This window comes from Ursus americanus, chromosome 8 (assembly GCF_024610735.1).
Source record: "Ursus americanus isolate L20-20 chromosome 8, mUrsAme1.1.p, whole genome shotgun sequence".
NCBI lineage: Eukaryota > Metazoa > Chordata > Mammalia > Carnivora > Ursidae > Ursus > Ursus americanus.
Window position 1 is genome coordinate 22,428,425 of NC_142134.1, and position 24,138 is coordinate 22,452,562.

The following is a 24,138-nucleotide window of genomic DNA, read 5'->3' on the forward strand; positions in this document are numbered from 1 at the left end:
ATACTCTATGTGTCTATTTCACAACTATTTTAAAACTGATCATTAGATATTTAATTTTCGGTGTTCAAAGAGAGATGCAGACATCTACACACATGCCCACCACAGCATTTATAGCTCTTATTGAAAAGGAAGAATTTCCTTCATGCTCTCCTTCTGCTGTTGTTCTCTTATTCAGCACTTTATACACACACACACATATACATACAAAGACAGACTAGGGTATTACTCTTGATGATCTACTCCTTAACCTAAAGTATATTCTTTGTTACATGATACTGGTCATATTACTGCTTAGAACCTATTTCCTAAAGAACCCTTGTTCTCCTTGGGGACTTTAGTATAAATATACCAACAATAATAATTCATGTACAAATGCTCTATCAAGCTAACTATGAGATGAAGGTTGGTAACGATAACTCTTTTCACCATCCTGAGTACAAATGCAAACACAAAAGTGCACAGAATACTACAATGCCCTGTGACCTTCATGCATGAGGTCACCAGACTCCAAAACAAGAAATAAGATCACTGTGATCATGGGAATCTCAAAGGAACATTTCAAACCACAACCTGGCATTTCTTAATGAACTCACACTGCTTAAACTCTGCTCTGAGATATGGTAAAAAAAATAAAATAAAAAAAAATCCCTTTATCAACAGGTAAAGCCTTCAAATTCTTAAAATAAATTCAGCAGTTGAAAAAAAAAGTAACCGAAATATCCACTTGCCCATGGTGATAATGGTATTTTAAACTAGGTCATTTTCAGTGAGAGCTTCCCACTGTTTGGATCAAAATGAATAAAAAACAAAGGACCAACAACTCTACTAATATTTCTTGTTCTTTTTAAAAGGATTTCTTGGAGACAACTCATGACAATCAAAAACCAAATGGTGATCAGGTCATCCTAATTTAACACTATATTCTGCTACATCCATAACCTTGGATAAGCCGCTATTTCCCAGTCTAAATCAATTTTACAAAGGAAAAGTGTATTAATCTTTTTTTCCCCTTGCCTCTCAGGAATACCCTGGAACTCACTATAACAACTTTCCTCCAAATGTTTGTTATAGTATGATGTTATGGCATAAAAATATAATAAAATCTTTCATGTAATACAGACAAAGACAAATTCACAATCTATTTTCAAATGATAATGCCTTAAGGACTTCTGGAAGTTATCCTCTACATTGATACCAGGAAAAATATAAGAGTAGGAATTACATGAAAGAATAATTTTTCTCTTCTATTTAGCATCTTCAACATGACAGCTTTAAGTCCCATCTGATATTGAGCAGAAATTTAGATGAAAGAGTTAATCTACTGTGTGTGTGTGTGTGTGTGTGTGTGTGTGTGCGTATCTCCAGTCACAAAGTTCAAAACAAACCAAGAATGGGGTTGCACGTGGCAACTCCAATATATCTAGTCTCAATCATTTAGTGGTTGTGTCATTCCTATTTTTAGGGAAGAGACAAGTAGTCAATAAGAGGAAAAACTATCGATCTACCAACAACTTTAATACAACCTTAATACAACAGAAATTAATTCTGTTCAAAACCCAGAAGCCTCCCTTGGTGTAACAGTTAAATTACTGACTCCCAGGCAAAACAAAAATCCTGCCCTTAGGCCATTATCAGCAGGCTCCTTATTTGAAATCTTACAGGCTGTTCAAGGGACTACCCTGATGGTTTGGCCAAAAGGAAACAACACATGGAGTAGCTCAATACAGGCCAAGCAAAATGGAGCCTCCCAGTATGAGAATATTAAATTATTATGGCTGCAACAGGGGGTACAATTGTTAGTGGCCCCCTCCCACTTATGGCCTTGTTCCTCTCTTCCCTGCAGTGAGTGTTCATTGTCATATCTAATATTCAAATGCTTTGATAATAATAAGATTGTCAAGATAATAGCAGGAAACTTTCAGTAGAAACTCAATTTTCAAAAGCCAGCTGTGTTCTCCCCTGACTGCTCTTCCTAAGAAAATGCCTTCAAAAAGCAAAATTTTCCTATTTAAAAATTAGGACAAAGTTCCTAGTATACATAAATACACATGCACAGGGTCTAAGTTTAGGAGTACAAATGTACATCAGCAATTCAATACTACAAATAATCAAGAGAATGAATCCCCAAAGAAGTCGGCCAGATAAGGAAGAGGGCGGCAGAACTGGACAAATCTTTCCTAATCTAACATCCTGTTTGGAAGAAGGAGGGGGAGCTTCCCCCTGTCCAAAGAGCTTTAAGTGGATGCATGAAGGAGACAAGGTCTTAAATCAGGGAATGATCGCCCATGTGGACATTATTGATGGCACCTTGTTAGAAGAAACAGTTTGGGCTTCTTTATTTCCTTTCATTTTGCACGACATTCCACTCAATAGACCCAGTGAGGTGGGGTGTAATGTGGTTTTTAGGAAGAACGCTAGTATTGTTAACATGTTCAATATCTGTACTTCTTAAGGTTGATTCAGAAAACCTTGCTCTTTTGTCCCAATAAAATAATGGTTTTAGGGAAATGCTACCCTTGTGCTTTCTTTTCTTAGTCAATGCTATTTGGTCTTGTAGCCATTTTAAATAAAAAGTTCCAATGGATTGGGGAGAAAAAAGCAGCAGCTGGAGACTAAATCTCTGCAGGTGGCGGCTGATAAATACAGTATTGTAACTTGCTGGCATGAGCCCTCTCAAAGTGTTCTGAACACGGGTCAAAAGGCTTGTCAAATTCAGAAGTCAATTTTAAATTATAATCTATCTGCAAGTAAATCCTTATCCATGCCACCACCCAAAAGGATTTATTTTTTCTTTTCTAGTTACATAGAAATGAGCAGAATTTTATTCACCTTTCACACACAGGTTCATAGTGCATTTATCACTGTGACAGAAATGCGTAGTTATTCCAGGGATTATACTGCTTAAAACAATGTGGTCATTTCTTTAAAGTAAAATAGCCTTTTAAATTATATATTTATAGATCTATACAGAGAGAGAGAGAGCTTGCACAGAAATTTAGATGAGTTAAATCCACCACCAAAAAATGTATCTAGTCACAAAGTTCAAATATGTACTTATATATGTATATACACATATATACACAAATAGTTATGTGTATATATATGTATATATATATATATATACACATAATAAATGAGAAGAACATCCTTTAAGTACACTTTTTAATAACCTTTTGGGAGGAAGGCACTATGGAAAGAAATAATTGTTTATTTCCATTTTGACATCCTATGGGACCATAGGTACTCTTCCTTAATTCATCTCATCGGCCACATTTGCACTGTTGTTTTTTGGCCTCTAGCACCTGTTTCTCATTTTCACAGAATAAACTAATACTCACATGTATATTCCTTCAAAAGTATTCTTTGTCATATATTTGCCCTATCTCCATATTTAAGTGTTAGATTTCCCAAAGTCAAGAGACACGTCTTTGACTGACTTTTTGCATTTCCCCAAAGCAAGCCTCTTTCTGTTCAATGTGAACGTTTAGTCAAATAGCTGACAGTTTCTAAAGAAGATGAAAAGAATCTAAGAAGGCTATAGAATAACTTCCTAACAGTGGTTGTTTTTGCAAAAATGTAGTCTGAGGAGGGGAGCTATGTTATATAATTCTGAAGTGTTTGGTATTTTTAATGATAATTATGTATTCTTTTATAATAAAAGCATAATAATATAACTTTTAAAGAAGGAAGATATCAAGAGGCACACTAAAGCTCACCTTGAATGATCCAATTCAAATACACTATCACTCACTTTATTAATCAATAGCACAAATGGTGGGATGGGACATGGAGATTAAAAAAAAAAAAGAGTTATAGATCTTTCTTCAACATGAGAAATGAGGAATATATATATCTTTTAACCTGGACCTTGACTTAATCTATGCAAGTGGAGAAAAGAAATGGTGTTTCTTAAAAGGAAATGGAATGTCCTCACCACTAATATTAACATTCATTCATCCAACAAATTTTTTTTGAATGTCTATTATGCCAGGCATTTTTCTAGGCTCTGAGAATATAGCAGTGAATAAAACAGGTAAAATATTACTATCATCACTGAATTACATTCCAGTTGGAGGAAACAGACACTAAACAAAATATTAAAAGGTCAAATGGTAATAAGTACCTTGGGAAAAAGTTAAGTAGAGCAGGAAGATTGGGACTGCGGTAGGTAGTAAGGATGATTGCAATGAACAGCTCTTTGAATTCCTGGTCTCATTTGCTTATCTTGAATTCTGCCTTTAAGCCCTACTTCAGTCCCAGTAGGAGTAGAAGGAGGTGAGATTAGAGACTAGAGTTGTACAGATGCCAAATACACATACAAGATTTGATTCCTGTGGTGGGAACCCCTGTATCCTCTTGCTTTTGCCCTGAAGCTACATAGATAGAACCTACTCTGCCAAACATTTATTTTCAACTAAAAAATAGTAACACTTTTAGAAAAATGTAGAACCTCTTCTACCAAAAGCACAAAATACATGGAATTATAGTGCATTGGGGGCTCCATGTGATTGTTTCCTCCAAACTCAAGATTGGTTTTAATGAAGTAAGCTTAATTCAACAAAGACCTGGGCACCTTAAAAATTCTTACCATCAGGCGGGAGTAGATCCAGGTTTTATGGGGCCTGAAGCTTATACAATTTGGGAAGGCCATTTTTAAGAAAAGGAATACTGAATTGTGAATAAAAATTAGGTATGAAAGTGAATATTTGTTTAATATTTGATATTTATTTAAATCATAAAAGAAATCAAGGCAAATTATGTAATTCACAAAGCTGATAAATACCGCAAACATCACAGAATCTAGAAGAATAATCCAGAACAGCTTCTGGATCCATACATTTCAAATCTGTTTCTCCCGCACTACCCTTATAGGCCAATGATGAACACCATAGACTATATGGTCTCTGGCCCTGTTACTTTGTGTCATATGGAAGGCCAATCAATACAGCACCAGAAGAAATGCCTACACCAAAACACCTAGCAATAATTTACCCTCAGAAGTGACTGCATACTACATATCTATATCCCACTCAAATCCCAATAAAATGTATCCCCAACTTAGTTTCCCTTAGCCATCTCTCAAATACCCACAACCACTCAAAAGCACTCAACTGGAAGGGAAGTAATAATTTCACAAGGTTTGCACATTTTTATAGATTAGAAACTAAGATTCAGTTTGACCTGAGACAAAAGGATAGTAAACTTCAAATCTAGGACTTAAAAGCTGGTTCTTCTTATTGAAAGCTGCAATAACTAGAAAATAAAAGTGGGTATGAAATAGACAAAAATAAAAGAGAGGAATATCACTAACAGAAGAATTTTACTAAATGTAAGATTAAAAACTGGAACCAGGTAATAAGGTTAATATATAAACAAAGTACATAAAAGTATTATGGTACTTGGGGTGCCTGGGTGGCTCAATGGGTTAAGCATCTGCCTTCGGCTCAGGTCATGATCCCAGGATCCTGGGGTCCAGCCAGCATTGGACCAGCAGCCAGCAGCATTGGCTGCTCAGAGGGGAGTCTGTTTCTCCCTCTCCCTCTGCCACTCCCTGCTGCTCCTGTGCTGGTACACTCTTTTTCTCTCACTCTCAAAAATAAATAAATAAAAAAAATTTTTTTTAAAAAGTATTATGGCACTGGACTGAACAGATTCCAACCTCCAAAATAAGTCTTAGAAAATTCCTAATGTATCTTAAAATAGAAAGGATTCAAAGAAAATTCAACTCATCCAACAACCCTCTCTACCACCAACTCCCCACTTTTACCTTTAAGACCCCCGAGAGTTTCTGACAGCTTTCCTTGTGCAACTGTCTGGCTTCTTACTGAGTGCATCAGGCTGTTCTCCACTGTGCTTCTCCACCAGCTATTCAATCAGCTTGTAAACCGAAAGCGTCTTGAAATAAGAAGGCCACTGGTATATTTCTGAAATGTGATATTTTATTAAACATTTCATAATAAGGTCTATTACAAAGAAGCAGAAGGTTTTTTGGAATAAGCAACCCACCAAATATTATTATTGATGACCTTTCATTGCTAGGTACTGTTCAAAGCTCTAGGACTTCTGCAGGGAGCAAAACAAGAAGACTCTCTCTTCAAAGAGTTTACATTCTAAGTAGAGGAGGCCAGCAATAAATATTTATACTAATAAAGAATTTTGAGTATGGATAAGTTCTATGAAGACAAAACAGTAATGATTAGAGCTGGATGAATAACTAAAGGGTAATGAGGTGACATTGGAGTTGAGTTCTGAATGATAAGAAAGCAGTCTTGGGAAGATGTGGGGAAAAAACTTCCCAAGAAAAATGTACAAATACAAAGTCCCCGAGGTAGAAATGGGCTGGGCATGTTCCAGACCCAGAAAGAAAGTCAGTGTAGCTGCGGCTTCTCAGACAAGGCAGACACAGACAGAGATGATGTCAGAGAGGTAGGCAGTACTAGAACACATAGGGCCCAGATTGCCCCATGTGTTAATGAGCTTGGATTTTTTTTCTAGTAACAAAAGAACTCACTGGATGTCTTTAGGAAGCAAGTGATGTGATCTTCTTTTCCCTTTACAAAAAGCACTCTGCTGCATGAGAGAAATGGTACAAGAGTAGAAAGAGGAGAGGTCCAGGCCAGAAACATAAGTTTTAGAGACAACACATTTAAAAGTTTATTTGAAGTCATGGGACTGCCTGAGACCACCTCAGGAAAAAGGATACACCAAGTGAAAAGGAGGGCTGGGGACAGTCCCTGTGAATGTTTAAAAGGTCTGGGAGAGGAGGCACTTGGCATCTGTCCAATGCCCTGGCTCTCAAGACAATGAGCCCAATACCTCAGGTAGCAGGAGTCCCCATATCTGGATGTTACCTGTGAATTAGAACTGCCCTCCTCCATCTGCATAGAGCCAGAGCGAGCAAGACTAGCTAGGATAATGCTTTTCCATTGCTAATATCTGCAGTGAGGAGACACCATGAACAGGGAATACACTATTGACTTTCGTGACCTAAGAGAGTCTGGTGATTCAGGGTGAAAGACTAGATCACATACATGTTCCATTTAAGGAAGATGGACTCAAAGGCCTCAAAGAGACAAGCCAGTGGGAAGTAGGAGTAGGAGGAGAGGGATAATTAAGCAGAGAAGGAAAGAGGCAAGAGAAGGGAAGATAAAGAAAGGACAGGGAAAAAAAACCCCACTAATTTAAGAAAAGAGTATGGCATAAGGGGAATGTTATGTCACACGGTGTACAGTAAATGATTTTTGATGGTATGCAGATTTTTAAAAATACTTATTATGTATTTTATAGTTATCTTTTGGCAATTAAATTGGTTATTTTGTTTTGCTTTTCTGGGAGTGAGATAAGGTTTCCTGTTTAAATGCATTTCTTTAGGGAAAAAACATTAAAAACCAGTTTAAGGGGAAAAAACCATACTAAGTTCTTAATCTACAGAATCCTCAAATTCCTTATTAGTACAATGGGATATAACCTCCCTTCACAGGGTTGCTGTGATGACTAGTAATCAGGGTTAGAAAGTACAATGTCTAGGGGCGCCTGGGTGGCTCAGTCGTTAAGCATCAGCCTTCGGCTCAGGGCGTGATCCCAGCGTTATGGGATCGAGCCCCACATCAGGCTCCTCCGCTGGAAGCCTGCTTCTTCCTCTCCCACTCCTGCTGCTTGTGTTCTCTCTCTCTCTGTCAAATAAATAAATAAAATCTTTAAAAAAAAAAAAAGAAAGTACAATGTCTAGCAGGTTCTCAAGGGCAGGGTGGTCATTAATGATCATAAATTAAAGCAAACACTGAAATTAGAAAATAAAGTGTTGATTTGAAGAAAGTAGGGAGATAGGAATAAAATTGGGAGTCAGGTACTATAGAGAATAAGAAGGTGACATGGTTTTGAGATGGAGGTGCAGGATCTGGTCCCAAAATTGGGCTGGAGTGATTAGGTTGCTAAGCATATTAGAGAAGTAGAGGCTCTTGACCTGGGGGCCATGGGTGGGCTCTGATATCTCTGAAACCTCTAAAACTGTGTGGTAAAATTCTATACATACAAATATCAAAGAAAGCTTTTTTTTTTAATTAGAGATGTGCACTGAACTTCCATTTTAAAAAATCAACACTTAAAGTCATTATTGCTTGAATCATTTATTTATTTAACTATTAATTTATTTGATGAATCCATTTGCAGTTAAGTATTTTGGATGGGCTCTGAGAGACCCTGGAAACCTCTAAAACTGTGTGGTAAAATGTTATGTATATATCAGAGCAATCTTTATTTTTTATTAGAGATGGATACTCAGAAGAGGGTCCATGTCTCCCACCAGATTTTCAGAGATTTATGACCTCAAATTTTTATGTATTGCTGACTGAGATATATCAATTAGTCAACTGATAACATCTGAAGATGGTATCTCTATAAAGGCACTACCCCAAGTTTGCCAAGCATTGAAATGATATTGTACTTTAAAAGTGTCTGGTGGGGGGCCCCTGGGGGGGGTGCAGTCAGTTGAGTGTCCCAACTCTTGGTTTCGACTGGGGTCGTAGCTCCAGGGTCCTGAAATCAAGTCCATGTCAGGCTCTGCACACAGTGTGGAGCCTGCTTGAGCTTCTCTCTCCCTCTCCCTCCGCCCCCCACCCTCTAAAATAAACAAATAAATCTTAAAAATAAAAGTGTCTGGTGCCCCCTCCACCCCAGACACTTTTGTTTTTAAGACTTATTTGTTTATTTTAGAGGGCAGGGGACAGAGGGAGAGGAGGAGAGAAACTAAAGTCCTGGGCCCATCACCACTGATTTTCAGAGTGGATTTGTGTTATGCCAAACCAGATCTGCTCCAGACCTGATAAACAGAGATGCAGTTAGTACGTTAAACATGTAGCTGTGGCACAGGAAGAGTTTCTGTGGGTGACTATGAGATTGATTCTGAGTGATGGCATGCTGAGCATTAGCGATGGCACTGAGCATGCCCTTCTGAGGCCCTGCCTCCACCAGGTGGCCCTGACCACCCAACCTTGGGCATAGCTCTGAAGGAGATGCGGAGGCCAGTGGGGAGCCATTTCCACACACTGATACCTCTAATTTCTATCGTGCCCTTTGTACTGCCTCTTACCTGGTCAAATAATAAACTGAAATTACCAGCAACTATAAACCAAATCTAAGTCATCTTTATACCAGCCCATCCACAGGAAACAAAGAGTCAGCCAGCTCCAGGCAGCTATGCAGAACAATTTGGAGACAGCACTCGACCTATTTTATCACAACTCAGTCTTCTCATAAATATTTCATACATATCTGTAATTTCAAAAGCAAAGAGTTTAACACTTCAGTTAAAAAATTGATAGGGTTTATTTCAATACTTGCAGCTCATCCTGAAAAATATCTTCTTTGTTAGTTTCTCCAAAGAGAGCAAGAGAAAAAGGGCCTCCCAAAAAGAGAAAAATATAAATTCCAGAATATATTTTCAAATATCTTTCCTAACTATTCCTAGACACTTATAAATTTCCCTCCTACTGACCATTTTTTACTACTTGTTTTAAAGGTAAGAAAAAAATGGTGAAGAATAGGTTTCCCATCGTAAAAGGATGCCACAATGCCAAGTTCTGCAAGGAACTGACCAGAAACTGTTAAGTAACAAAGCTTTTAGAGCACCAAAAGAAATTACAAAACAAAATACTTAATTACCAATGGATTAATCAAATAAATTAATAGATAAATGATTCAAGCAATAATGATTTAAACATACATTTTTTAAAAAGTGGAACCTCAGTATCCATCTCTAATAAAAAATAAAGCTTTCTTGGCTGAGGTGAACAGCAGTAACAAAAAATTGCAAAACCACATTTGATGAAGGTCAGGATGACTAGCTCTTGATTTTGTAATGTCTTGAAGAAGAAGATGAAGATCCTTACTTCAAGAACTAAGAGAAATAGAATCCAAACAGACATTACTAGCATATTTTTACACAGAATAGTTTCAGTTTTATATATAAATGTGAGTTTCTCATGTTGGAATATATATTTTCCTCTCAACTTGTTCAGTTCATAGCTAAGAACAAAACAGGAGGTCAAGTATAGCAATGGGTAGGAAAAGTATAAAGAAATATATTTGGGAGTATGTAGGCATTTAGAGTCACAAACATATCGAATCTTCTTATGGGAATACAAAACACTGACATTCCATTAGCATTTTTTTCCTCTCAGGTGGAACACTTAGGAGCCTCAAGTGCTTGGTAACCTACATTGAAATGCACATTGGAGGTGCCTCCTCTCCTGAAAGGACTCTCCTTTCTTTCTCCGAAGTTCCTCTGGCAGATAGCTGAGTTGAGGCTCGGAGAGGTGCAGTGTGGGACAGAGACAGGGAAAAAACCCTTTCTTCACACTCGTGCTGCTCTGAATGCGGACCATCTGTGCCCCCAGCTGGAGCGCCGGCAATGGTCTGGCACTTGAACCACACCATATTTACAGATCTAAACACAAATGGCTACTGCCTGATTGTTTCATGATTCATTAGTCAGACAAGCTCTCCTCTCCCGCCAGCACAGCTGTTACAGAGTAAACCTTTGTCACTTAATAGGCCTGATTATTACTTTCCATCAAAGGTATTGATCTGTGTCACCTCTACTTAAGGGAATGGGGGAGAAGAAAAAGGGGGAAAAAAATGGACCAGGAAAACATGAACATGAAGAAGAAGGAGGGCAAGAGAGGGACATTAGGTGGGATCAGCAACATTGGCTTCCTCCCTTGCTCTCTCCTGTGTGCCCTAAATATCTGGATCCATGTCTTCCGCCACGGGGACTGACTTTCTCAGGAAAAGGAGCCATACCTCACACGGTGCTTAGCCCTGAGCCCCCCAGACCACTGCAGTCACAGACCCTGACCACACAGATCATTGTGCGACAACAGGCACAAGGTGAACTGAACCAGAAATCTGTATCAATTAATAAACCAAGCCAGTGTGCACATCAAGTACAGGCTCTGGAGGGAATTTTTTATAGCTGCTTTAATTATTTCCTTTTGTTTAACAAATAAAGTGAAGCCATAACCCTGAGCTGTTCCCTGACTGTGGCGCACAGCATTTTCCCAGGTTGAGAGGTGCTCCTGTCTGGCTGCCAGGTGGGCACGGCGGGGCAGAGCCCGGGCTGCGTGTGCAGAACGCCAGCTTGGCACCCTGGCCAGTGCTCTGCTTCCCTCTCACCTCTTTCTATCACTTTCCTCACTTTTTCCTTTCTTGGCGGGGGGGGGGGGGGGACACTCAAAGGAACACAAAGTGAGAGGCTTTCTTAGGAGGGAGAAGACAAAGAACAGCTGTCAGAAATTACACCAATTCAGTAAAAACCAAGGTAAAGATGCTCACCAACATCACCACCATAACAATTATTTGGGAAGCACAGAATTTTAAAAAGGGAGACCAGAGATCATCTGGTCTAACCTCCTCATTTGCCCACAAGCAAAGAAGCCGAAAGAGGTTAAGAAGCTTCCTCCTATCACACAGCTTTTTGGGTGAGATGGCTGAGTGTAAAAGAGAAGTCCCCTGCTAACCAGTACAGAGCTCTTTCCATTCCACTGACGAGCCCTCCAAATACCAAAATCTCAACTCGGACAGGAATGGTTTTAATTAATATTGTAGTGCATGGCCTTATAGAAGATAGGATCATTAAAAGGGATGAGAACTTTTTTCTTACATTGGGGAGTTAGCCTCAGTATAGTCACACTTTTGTAACTGCTTCCATGTCATAGAACAGTATTTTACTTTACATAGTACACATATGTATACGTCTGGCTCTCACACACAAGTAACCCAATGCATGCATACCTGCAGACCAACCAATGGTCTTGCAACTATTTAACAGCTCCAACCCTCTGAGATTCCAACATAGGCTGGTTCCCTTCCCTTTGTCTCCATAACACTTAGTGCAATTGTTACCCAAATCTGGCATATTGATAAGATCTTTATTACTCCTTTTCCCCAGACCTCACCCTCCAATTGCAAGCACACTGTCATTCTAGTTCACAAAAGGTCAACAGCCTTGCTAAGTACATCACTGTTTTATGGTGTTCACCAAAGGTGATGGATTGATAAGTCTAGACATTGGAACCCTCCATTTACGTGACTGTCACTAAGAGCAAGAGACAAGACTCACCCTTACAACTCATTAATTCAGAATTAAAGGGGATGATGAGAACTTGGGTTCCTTAACTTTCTATCTTCAAAGACACTGTTGAGAAATATCTGAATGGGCTGTGGCCCTGGGGAGCTGAACAAGCCCATTTTATACTTATTTTATTCTCAGTAGGCCTTTAGCCAAGGGCAAGATGCTAATGGCTTGCAATCACTTCTGACTCAGCCCAGATTTTAATCAGCAAACTGGCAATGAAAGACCCCCTGTCCCATTTCCATGTCTATAGTTCTCCAGGTGGTTTAATTGTTCCACTTGATATCCATGTCCAGGGCCATCTAGTCTTCTTTCCTTCCCTGGTCCCACTTCCCAAATGGCATTGGGAATTTTACCCTTTGGAGCAGAATGTTAATGAAGCATGCAGTGTATGTTTTGATACCCATAAAAAATTTTTTTAACACAAATCATATCCTTAATTCTTCCATCAAAAACAGAATTCAGATTTGGAAGCAAATGAAATCTTACTGATGGCCAACTTTCAGTTTTTGAGCCTTCCAAACCAGAGTTTCTTTTTGTAAGTTATGTCTATCAGTTGACAGGACCAATATGATTTTACGTGGGCACAGTTTGGCAAACAGGAACTCCACATAATATAGTGCACTTGAAATTCATATAAAAAGAAAGCTGTCAGCAAGTGGAAACTGATTAAAATAAAGGGCATTTGTTCTTAACAGGGGAGGAAAATCAGCTTATAGCCATAAAAAGGAAACTGATTGGCAAGAACTCCTGTGAAAATGCCAAAGTATTAAAAAATACACTTTGATGTTTTCTCTGTTTATATTCCACTTGATAATTTGATTTTGAATCTAAATATGCATTTCTCCCACCATATCAACAAAAATGGACCTTACCTAGAAATATAAGTATGACAAACAGCATTTGAAAGTATCTTCTAAAAACAACAATCCTTAAATTTTTTTAAGACTGATGACAGATGGTTTTTCATGCCTTAACTAACTTTGGTGAGGCAGGTAGTATAGGTAGACTATCTTAATTTTACAAACAGGTCACTGATGAGCTAAGAGATTAAGGATAGAGAAACATCAACAAGTAATGTTTATAAAGTGTGGAGCCTAGAATGCAAAAGAGCTATCGGTTTTAACTATAAGAAGACCTACATGGTGGTACACAAAAAGAAAAACACACACACACACCTACATCATTAGAAAAACCGAGTCCAAGGTCTTACCAAAGCTTTTGTCTTTGGAGAAAGCCTGAGAGAAAATGCACTTTCTGGTATGCAGTGGTGCTCACAAGTCCTGTAGGTAACCATGCAGAATGAGTCCTGAGTCTGAGTACTTTCTACACAGACTAAAATAAAACATACATATGCAGTCAATTAAAACAATGTGCCTTTAAAAATAGGCATAACATTTGTTCTTATATAGCTACATTATTTAACTAAATATACATGTAACAGCTGGGACTGAAACCAAAAAAATACATATAGCAGATTGCAACGAAAACCTACGGTTGTATTTAGTTACCTACGTATTTTAATTTGGTTGCACACAACCAAAGCCAACAGTATTCAGGGTTGGATAATTGTGCTTTCTTGCTCCTAAAAATGTCAACACCAAAGTATGTTCTGGAAAATGCCTTTTTCTTTAAATATTTTTCTATTTTTTTAAAGAGTGAATATTCACAGAAATTTTAAAAATGCATTTATTTATGTATTTATATTTCTCATTTCTAAGTTTAAATGTCATCATAGTGCACCCTAAAATGTCTCTAGACGATGTGGCATAAATCTGGATTATAAAATAATAAATAAATAAATAAATAAATAAATAAATAAATAAATAAAGTCATAACCAAAACTTATGACCCACTATGTGATAGTCACACATATATTAATTCATTTAATCATGAGAATATCCTATAAATTAAATTCTACTATTATCCAGATTTTACAGATGAGTAAACTGAGTCACAGAGAGGTTAAATAACCTGCCCTACAATATAAAGCTAGTAAGTGGTAAAGCTGGAACTCAAAACCAAGCTGTCTGACTCCAAAGTTTATGCTCTTAAACTAAAACTTACAAATAAAGATAACTCTAGAAAGAGAGAAGGAGGGATGGAGAGATGAATGAAGGGAGAGAGGGAGGAATAAGAAAGCTTTAAAAAACTGAGTCAAAAAAAGGGAAGGGGCTAAGTTTGCCTTTATAATGCAATGGGGAAATCTGGAAAATGCTCTTGAGGAATTAAAGGAAGTCTTTTTGGCAACTGGAACAGGTTTTTTGGGGGGAAGAAGGGAGAAAAACAGAGAGGTCTGATGCCAACTGAACCCCACAATGACCTTGATGGAGGAGAAATGACTGCAGATTCAGTCTGTCTGTGCCAGGTCTCAGGGCCTCCCTTCCAGGAATGCATCCATCTGCCTCAGCATCCTGAGCATTTCAAACACTGCTCCTCCCTGCTTGGACTTAAGAAGATGTCAAGGGATAAGACACCCGGAAACCTAAAATACAAGTGTAGTGATGCATGGTCACTTGGCAACAGTGAGTATGCTTAGCTTCATGCCAAGGAATGGAGCCTGCCTTCTTGCCAGCAGCCCAGACATTCAGCAAACAGACGACACAGCAGAAGCAGGGGCACAGAAGCAGAAGGGAATTGTCCAGCAGAGGAGAAACCTTCCGCACATTTATGAGAAAAATAGAGAAGAATAGGTTATCACTGACCCTAGCAGCAGGATTTTTGTGATAAGAGAAAGTACCTGTAACTCAGCAGTAATGTGGATTATGTTATCTGGGAACAGAAATATCATGTAATGATATGTCACTCGGTGAAAGAAAGCTTGGAGTAGTAGCCCACAAAAATAAACAGAGATGCCAGTCATTGTTTTTTGGACCTAGGCACAGCTGGAAATGAAGGCCATGAGAAACCTTATTGTAGATGCCTGAGAGTTTTGTGGTTTGAAGGAGCCGAGGGTTTGTTCTGTTTTCTTTTTTTCCCCTTTATTTATTTTGTTACATTAGGCTCCTTTGGGTAGACTAGTCTGGTGTTTAGAGAGTAGAAACAAAGCTTGATAGGCCATGCGGTTCTATTTGGAATCTTTTATACATATCTTAGTGCAGCTGTTTTCAAATAAAGCTTGTCATACAGTGCTTTCCAACAAAATATGTCCTTGAACATTTAAACAGCGTTTTCATTGTGGTAAGTGGATCAATATATTGAATACAGTGTTAATAATTGCCCTAGTTACCATTTAGTGAATGCTTACTATGTGCCTTTCAGGCATTATCTAAGTACTTTATGTACATTACTCTTCACAACAATCCTGAGGGAAGTGCTTTTGCCCCCACTCTGCAGAAGAGAAAACCGACACTCAGATTGGTTGTAGAACCAGTAAGAGGCAGAACCAGGATTCTCCCTCAGGTTTGTGTGACTTCAAAGTCCTTGCTCATAGGTGTTGCCTTAAGAAATGTCATCAGGAATGTTAAAATAATTACACTCCAATGAGCAATCCTGAGATTTACCTTCAGCATATCCATGACTAGACTGACACCTTCAACCCTTGGAACAATCGAGAGTATGATGATAGCTAGACAATAGAAGTAGTGCAAAGAGCAATAGACAAGATTTGAGAAGATTTGGGTTTGGGATCTGACTCTGCTTCTAATTCTCAGTTCCCTGGGGCATGTTCTCAAGCCCTACGAATCTTAGTTCCCGAATCTCTACAAAACAGTCATAATGGGACATACTTTCTGGGCCTCACTACTGGGTGATTAGCTGAAAATCTGAATCACTTTAGAAATGCATTGTTTTTAAGCCTCTATATACGTGATACTCTTAGGTTGTAACTCTGGCTTACCTAACCTTAACCACAGATGGCGATCAGTGTCTTCCCTTTATCGCTCCTCGCCCTCCAACAGCAGTCACAGATAGTAGATGTTGCCATGAGAAACATTTTCCAAATGCTAGAAATTGTGCAGGATGAGCCTGAGCAAAAGGACCATAAATTGAGTGTATGCCCAGCCCTGGGGTAAAGTCAGAAAAAGAATCAATGATTCTCAAAGTCCTGTGTCACTTACAAAGGACAGAAAAAGATGAATATTCTCTTATTTTCTTAATGCCTGTTGTTCAGACTGGCATGTGTGAATGCAGAAAAACCAAATTCTGCTGCCTTCTGACTGCATTATTATACACAATGTGAATACTGCATCTCTCTATGAGGTATTCAAAAATGTGTAGGCCTATCAAAATTTCAGTTGGTTTCCATTTTGCCAAATCTTGCCATCTTAATTTCTAGAAAGCTGCAAACTCAGGACTCTCACTAGGTCTTATGGCTCAATATCCTACAAAATTGCATTTAAAAGTAGCTCCAAAATCCCCAGATTCATACCAATGTAATTAGAATTTTCAAGGATTTAACTTTTTGAATAAGGTACTCTTGAAAATCTGATAAAAACATGGATCTTCTCCCCAGATAAAAGCCCATTCATACATACACACACACACACACATACTGACTGATTAGAAGGTTATAGATTCTCTGGAACCAATCCAGGGGCCCTTCCATGTTTGCAGACCTCAAGCTAAGAACTCCCAGAAGTCACATATGGTTGTGCAGGTTGATCTATTACATTATCATCCTTGGTCAAGGGGTGAAACAGGAACTGAATCCATCTCCTCTACCATTCACTAAGCCATGCTGTATCCACCCAGAAGGGATACTGTTTTCTAATTTGTTCAAAGGTGCTTAATACTGATAGGGGTGTAGTAGGACAGCTCATACCAGCTATCAAGCTGAGCTCGTTGTGTACATCTCCTCCCAACCCATGTTCAAGGACAGTCACATCGGTAGCTTGAAATCAGCCATGGTGGGAGTATTTATAACAAGGAAATTAGCAAATCCTACAAAGAAGGGCTATCCCCAATAAAAGAGCTAGTTGTTGAAGACTTACCAGCATGTGATTGCATATGGGCTAGTAGAGACCCTGAAGATCTCTGTCCTATATTGTGATAGATTTGAAATAAAAGCAGAGGACCCAATTTTAAAACCTACATTCCAGTTTCCCTTTCAGTCTGTCCTAATTGCTTTTAGGTCAAGAGCTTGTGGGCCCTGACTTGTTTTGAGCACAGACTTAACAGCTAACAGATGCTAGAGAAGGTATTCAGAGAGGGCTGCTAGAAAAATTGATTCCCATTCAGTCCTAGATGGGTGTAAAGATAGCATCCAGAACTGAAAACCTATGTTTTAAAACATCTGCAGCACTGGTAGCAGTATCTGCCATAAGAATCATCAAAAAAAAAACAAAACAAATGATTGTTGCATATAATTTTTAAGATTGGATTAGACGGGGACCTATGGAGAGAAGTAAATCTAAAGCCCAACATGTCTTGAGATGCCAAAAAAGAAAAGCCTTACTGATAGCAGGCATAAATTGTGGACTGATGTTAGGTTTCTTCTGTAGGCTTTTTAAAGAATGGCTATTTATAACTAAACTCTGATTTGAGCTAAGATATTTTCTTAGGAAGGAAAAAGAAAGAAAAAAGGAAAGAGAGTGGAAGGAAGGAAGGGAGAAAGGAAGGAAGGAGGGAAAGAAGGAAAGAAAAGGAAGAGAAGGCAGAGAAAGAAGGAAAGAAGAAAAAAAAAAGGCAGGTCAAACGACTGATTCCAGTTTTGAATTACAGAGGGCTATTGATTTTTCATTAAGGTTCCTGTGCTGCTCTCAAGAGGAGGGAGAGAGAGGGGAAAGTAATTCATTGATTAGAGCGGAGGGCCATGTTCATTTATTGGCTTCCTGCCACGTCCCATTATTCCCGATTCTAAATGTATATTGAAGTCAGTTTATTTTCATCATTGCCTCCTGTCACCAGAAATGTCTCCCAGTAACTATTAGTTTAATCATCCTTTTCTCACAATGGTAATGAGTGATAATATCCAACATGATCCTGGATTTGTGGATATTATTCATTGGATTACAGCATTGCTCCTCCCAAGGCTCTAGTTAAGAGTCTGTCAACACTTTAACAAACTAAAAGACATGAATAGTTTGAAGATTTTTTAAAATATATTTGAATTTTAAAAACTGTAGCATTTTTACTCTAGTTTTATTAAAAAAAAAAAAAAGCTTTCCTGAAAGATCCATGATTTTTGATCCATCAATGATGATAACTTTAGAGAATACAGGAAGCCCACCCAAATCCGGCATCATATACCTACCCCAATGCACTAGAAACCAATCCACTGAACCATCGAGCACACGTGGAATAAATCAGGTATTCCATTTAGCACCATAATCTCATTTGCAAAAACAATCTTTAATTAGTCTGTACTGTCTTGACTCATACTTGAAACTCTCAGTTTTACATATTAACAAACTGAGGTCCCAAAAGACTGAACCACTCAGGATCACCCTACAAAGTGGCATAGTGGGGACTAGAACCCATGATCCCTGACTTCCAGATCATTATTTGTTCCACAACACCATGCTGCCATCCTAATAATCTACCCTCTTGATACATGTGATACTATAATTCTAACAGATAAAAATCAGAAGTTGATGTTGACTTTACTACCAAATCCTAAAAATATTGCTAATGATTTTTTTCTTTCCTCCCCATCTCAAGATAAGACCATGTTTCCCATTAAGCACTACCTCACACCTGAGTAAATAATTAGCTGCCCAGATTATATAAGGTGAGTATACTTGCCTCCCAAGTTTTCCCAAACTCAATCCCTCCAGATCATCTGCCAAGGGGCTCATGTACATTAACAATTCTGAATGAATTTTCCCAACACACACTGTGAAAAGTGGGGGGAATTCTCCCATTTTATAGAAGAATTTGGCCAAGGCTACATTGGAAATAATAATTTACAGAGCCAGGACTGAGACTCAGGCCTTCTCATGACAAGGTCTCTTTCCACTACACCACAGCTCCCTCTGGTGCCCAAGTTAACCGTGGGAACTATTAAAACTATTTAGAAGATGTATACCAGTAAATTGAGCTGGAAAATATCATAGAAAAAATATCCCATTCAGAGTAGCAATCAAGAATATAAAATGCCTATAAATAATTACGACAAAAACATGTGTGGTACTTATATGACTAAAACTAGACAGTTTTACTAAAAATGTAAAATAAGATCTAACTAAATAAAGAGACACAAAAGACTTTATATGTGTCAGTTCTTTCCAGTGGGGAAAAAGCATGATAAATTTATTCTAAAATTCCTCTGGATGAACAGACAACAGAAACACAAACATAAAAGGTATTTTGAAAAATAAGAATAAAGGGACACTCACTCTATTAAATATCAAAATGTAGTTTTAGAGCTTCAGTATTTAAAACAAATTGAGAACCTGTGCAAAAATCAACAGACAGATCAATGGAACTAATTAGATGGCCATAAAACAGACTGTAGCATGTACAGTAACACATTAAATAATCAAAGGAAAAATTATTTCCTATTTGGAAAAAATTAAATTGGAAACTCATTTTACAAAGTACACCAAGCTGTATTTCAGATGAATCACAGTTAACTATTTTTTAATGTTATAAAACAGAGATCAATATTCAGTTTACAAAAGTATTTTACCAGTATAAAACTAGTGAAAACATGATGGAAAAACAGATTTTACTATATTAACATGCAAAATACCTATTCAAACATTACAAACTTTAAAAATTAGAGATGCAAGTCACGCACACATACAAAAATCTGCTTGACCTCACCAGCATTCAAAAATACTATTTAAATTAACATCAAAACATTTTTTATCTACTGAATTGACAAGATTGTTTTAGGTAACAATAACCAAGGTTCTTGTGAGATGGATACAATCATTCTACTATGGGAGAATAAATTGGTAACCTTTCTGAAAAGAAATATACCTCTATGTTTCTAGAGCCTTTAAAATTTAATGAGAACCTGTGGTCAGAAATTCTATTTCTAGAAATCTAGCCTAAGATACATTTCTAAATAATTTGCATAGAAACATCACTTATAAAAACTAAAAGAAAAAAGAGAGAGAGATCAGCTAAACAAAAATAAATGATTTTTTTTCATCGAGTAGAACCATATAATGAAATAGCACACAGACATGTTTTGAAGGGTATTTAATAATATGAGAAATGCTCATTCATAAAAAGAGAAAAAGCACTGTGGTTGCAAATTTGTAAAAAGTGTAACAGCAAGAGCAGTGAGGAAAAGGGATGAACAGGAGAACAATTAAAGATTCAGAGTAGTGAAACAGAATCCAATCACTAAAAGGGCGTGTGCAAATAGGGATGCATGGGGGGATTATTCCCAGGACACTGGCTCAGGTGCTGGTGTGAATGGGAGAGACTACGGTCGAACTAAGTAATACACATAAGATCACAACTTAACCTGATGCTCTCAAATATAAATATAAGCACTCTGCTTTGTACCCGATTCTTTTCATCTCATTGGGTTTTAGCCCCTGCTCCCACAACGGTGGTATTTTAAGTATTGGGAACAACTCGTTCTGTCTTGCCTCTGATATCACAGGCCTCACACAGTCTACTAGTGTTGACATTATTTCAAACATGTCAAACTGCAGCTATATGGTACCAAAGTTAATGCTGAAAGCTCCAGAGGGGTGGTTCTAAAAAGTTTAAGGACAGCGAAGGCTGTACAAAAGACAATCTTGACAAAACCATTCAACAAACTACTAACCCTCTACAATACACATAGACTGAACCAGATGGCAAGAGGGTCACAATTATGCGAGGGGCAGCACTCACATTTCAATGGCTTTTGCCACTAAAAATCTTGAGAGTATGAAGAACAGTTTCAAAGAGAGATACACTTTTTTCATAATCTCCATAAATTATTTCATTAAGCAAAGTATTTATGTCAATAGGAGCTTAAAGTAAGATTTACCAGGGCTGGTACTCAGATTGGATAATCAAGGTGCATGTAATTTAAGTTGGCTGTAGGGTGTGCGTGACAGTTTGTGTGCAACATCCACGCTCAAATAATTCTTCTAACTTTCTCTAAATTATAAATAAATTCCAACTTAACCCAACTACATAAATTTTACACTATGTCTCAATAATAATATTAATCCTCTTTCCCCGCAAAACAATTTGTAGGCTGGATAATGGTTTCTTTCAGCATACTATATGATATTTGGTTCCATTACCATTAAAAAATATTCCATGAAAAACTAGGAATTAAATATCCCTACAGTGCTCCCTTGTTAAAGTTTCACTTAAAAAGGAATAATAATAGCTTGAATCCTAAACCAACAAAACTTAGTGAAATGAATTCAAGAATCGAAGGCAACCACCCTAACCTTCAGTCTCTGTATTCAAGGCAAGTCATTTAACTTCTCTGAGACTCAGTTCTATATCCACAATTTGGAGGAAAAAATAACTTGTCAGGGTTGCTGTAAGGACTAGAGATGTTGCAAAGCATCACCATTAAATAAATAGTTTACCATTCTACGTATTTCTGTGTATTATTTCATATAGTCCCCAAAACACTCCTTCTATTCTTTCCCCCATTTTAAAAATCAGGGAACTAAAGCACAAAAAGATAAAGCAACTTGCCTAGCAGGTCTGGGATTCAAACCTGGGCAGTCTGACTCCAGAAGCCAGGTGCTTAATCATTACACCAATCTACTTCAAAAGGGCATCCTTTCAAGTGTAAGCTGTTAAAAATAATAACAATAACAGTTGTTGTTGTTCTTGTTGTTTGCTGATGTTATTTTTATGACTTGCATCAACTGTGCTACGTGTCAAAGAACTCCCTACTTGTTCGTGGCCTTATAGGCAGTGCTGTTTTATATTTATTTTCAAATCAGATAGAACTAGAATATCATAAATATGTGTGAATTGGTTAAAAATAACTCCTTAAATGGTTAAAAGTCTTACAAATATAAATCCAGAAGCTATTGCACCTTACAGTTCAAGGTATAAAAGAATGGCTAATGCAAACTGTGCCAGTACGCCATCAACATAAACCATCAGGGCACCATATATTACTGAGCAAGCGCCACTCTGTACATATATCTTGATACAAGCAATGCTTTTGACACCAATCACTTCCCAAGATAAAATACAGTTTGTAGGGGAGTAATTTCAACATCACATAAAATGGCACCCTCCCACAAAAGAAACATTCATTTTCGTACCAAAAAATATATATATATATGCTCACAGTGTTGAGTAATACAGCCGCCAAACACAAAATAAATGCAGTTCTGTACTTCCCTCCAAATTGCTATCATTTTCCAACCAAATATTAATTTCTTGCCCACAACACAAAGTGAATGTTAAGAGTCAGTCAGTTCTCAAACCTTGAGATATCCACGTTTTTCCTCTATGCTCTCTTTTCCCTTGAGATTCATTGGAATTTCTTGGCCAAAATAAACCATGATTCTAAACCATAGATATAATGTTAGTTATTAGCAACAAATAAATTACTTCAATATACAGTACCTGTCTGTTTCTTACTCTCCTAACAAACCCTGCATGGATAATAGTAGTAATAATACCTACTATTTGTTGCCTGATCTAAAGAGGCTTTTCATGACCAGTACATTTAATATCCCTGGGCCTAACATCAAGGCTGACACATTTTCGTCTCATAACACTCAGCATGTGGCATAGTTCAGACTTCTAAGAACTCCACAAACCATAAAAGCATACATGATTGCCATCCAACCACTACCAAGAGGAAATACATGGGTTGAGTTAGAAAATGGTTTTCAAAAATAGAAAATGAATTTTGCATATTTTTAAATCTTAATTTGGTTGGTTCCATTAAGGTTAAAAATTCCATGAGAAATTAGGACTTTTAGTTATTCCCGTAGTGCTCCCCCTTTTAAGTTTCCCTGAAAAGGAAACAATAATCCTGAGGCAACAAAATTTAATGAAATGAATCACATCATGGAAGCCAACCTGACCTAACTCAACAGCCAATCAAATTTGTTAGTGGGGCATCTGGGTGGCTTAGTAGGTTGAGCGTCTGCCTTCAGCTCAGGTCATGATTCCAGGGTCCTGGGATCATGCCCTGTGTTGGGTTCCCTGCTTAACAGGGAATCTGCTTCTCCCTCTCCCTTTGCCCCTCCCCCTGCTTGTACTGTCTCTCTCTCTGCATCAAATGAATAAATTAAAAAATCTTTAAAAAACTGTTGGTAATTTTTTAATGTTATTCTATACAAGAGGCCACATTAGTGGAGCTGGGACCAAACTAAAGTAACCATTTGATTGTATCAGTCTGTTCTTCCGATATACTTTAATGATGAAGTGATGAGTCTATTTCCACACCTCTCTCATCATAAGAACACATGCATAGGTAAAGCCAAATCAGATCCACTCTGACCATGGACCATTTTGCTATGATTTATAGTAGCAATTACAACAATTATACATTTGAAGTCAATAAATATTAAGAGAAGCATGGGACCACCGAGAACAGATATTTTTAATATTTATTACAATTAGAAGTTGTTCTCAGTCTCAATCCTTTATTTTTTTAAAAAGATTTTATTTATTCATTTGACAGAGAGAGAGACAGCCAGCGAGAGAGGGAACACAAGCAGGGGGAGTGGGAGAGTAAGAACCAGGCTCCCAGCGGAAGAGCCCGACTTGGGGCTCGATCCCAGAACTCCAGGGTCACGCCCTGAGCCAAAGGCAGATGCTTAACGACTGAGCCACCCAGGTGCCCCAAGCCTCAATTCTTTAGACCTTGCCTAGAAACCCATATTGATTCACAGTTTTTCTCAGAAAAAAGTTACCAATATTAGAACAGTATTTCATACTCCAACCAGACTGTGGAGGATTGGAAAGAATGGATTGGAAGAGAAGGAAACTGTATATTTTCAGGTATCCTGGAAGAAAATAACCAGAATGTCTGACTTTATGACTAGTTTATGGTGCATAGATAGTAGAAATAGTAATCCCTAATTTAGGATGGCTCAAATTAGGATTGTTTGACTTTACAATGGTGTTAAAGTGATACACATTCAGAAGAAACCAAACCTCCAATTTCAATCTTTTCCAGG

The 24,138-nt window shown here is 37.8% G+C and overlaps 1 long non-coding RNA gene across 3 annotated transcripts in view; it reads right to left on the minus strand.

Moving 5' to 3' along the window:
• Nucleotides 1-24,138, minus strand: part of LOC123787480 (uncharacterized) — a 402,838-nt gene that overhangs the window by 285,011 nt on the left and 93,689 nt on the right. Inside the window, exon 3 of one of the 3 annotated variants that reach the window (XR_006778242.2) lies at nt 13,344-13,465. The exons of the other annotated variants lie outside the window; for them this stretch is intronic. This is a non-coding gene — a long non-coding RNA (uncharacterized LOC123787480). The remainder of the gene's footprint in view (nt 1-13,343; nt 13,466-24,138) is intronic. 3 annotated transcript variants of the gene reach the window in all.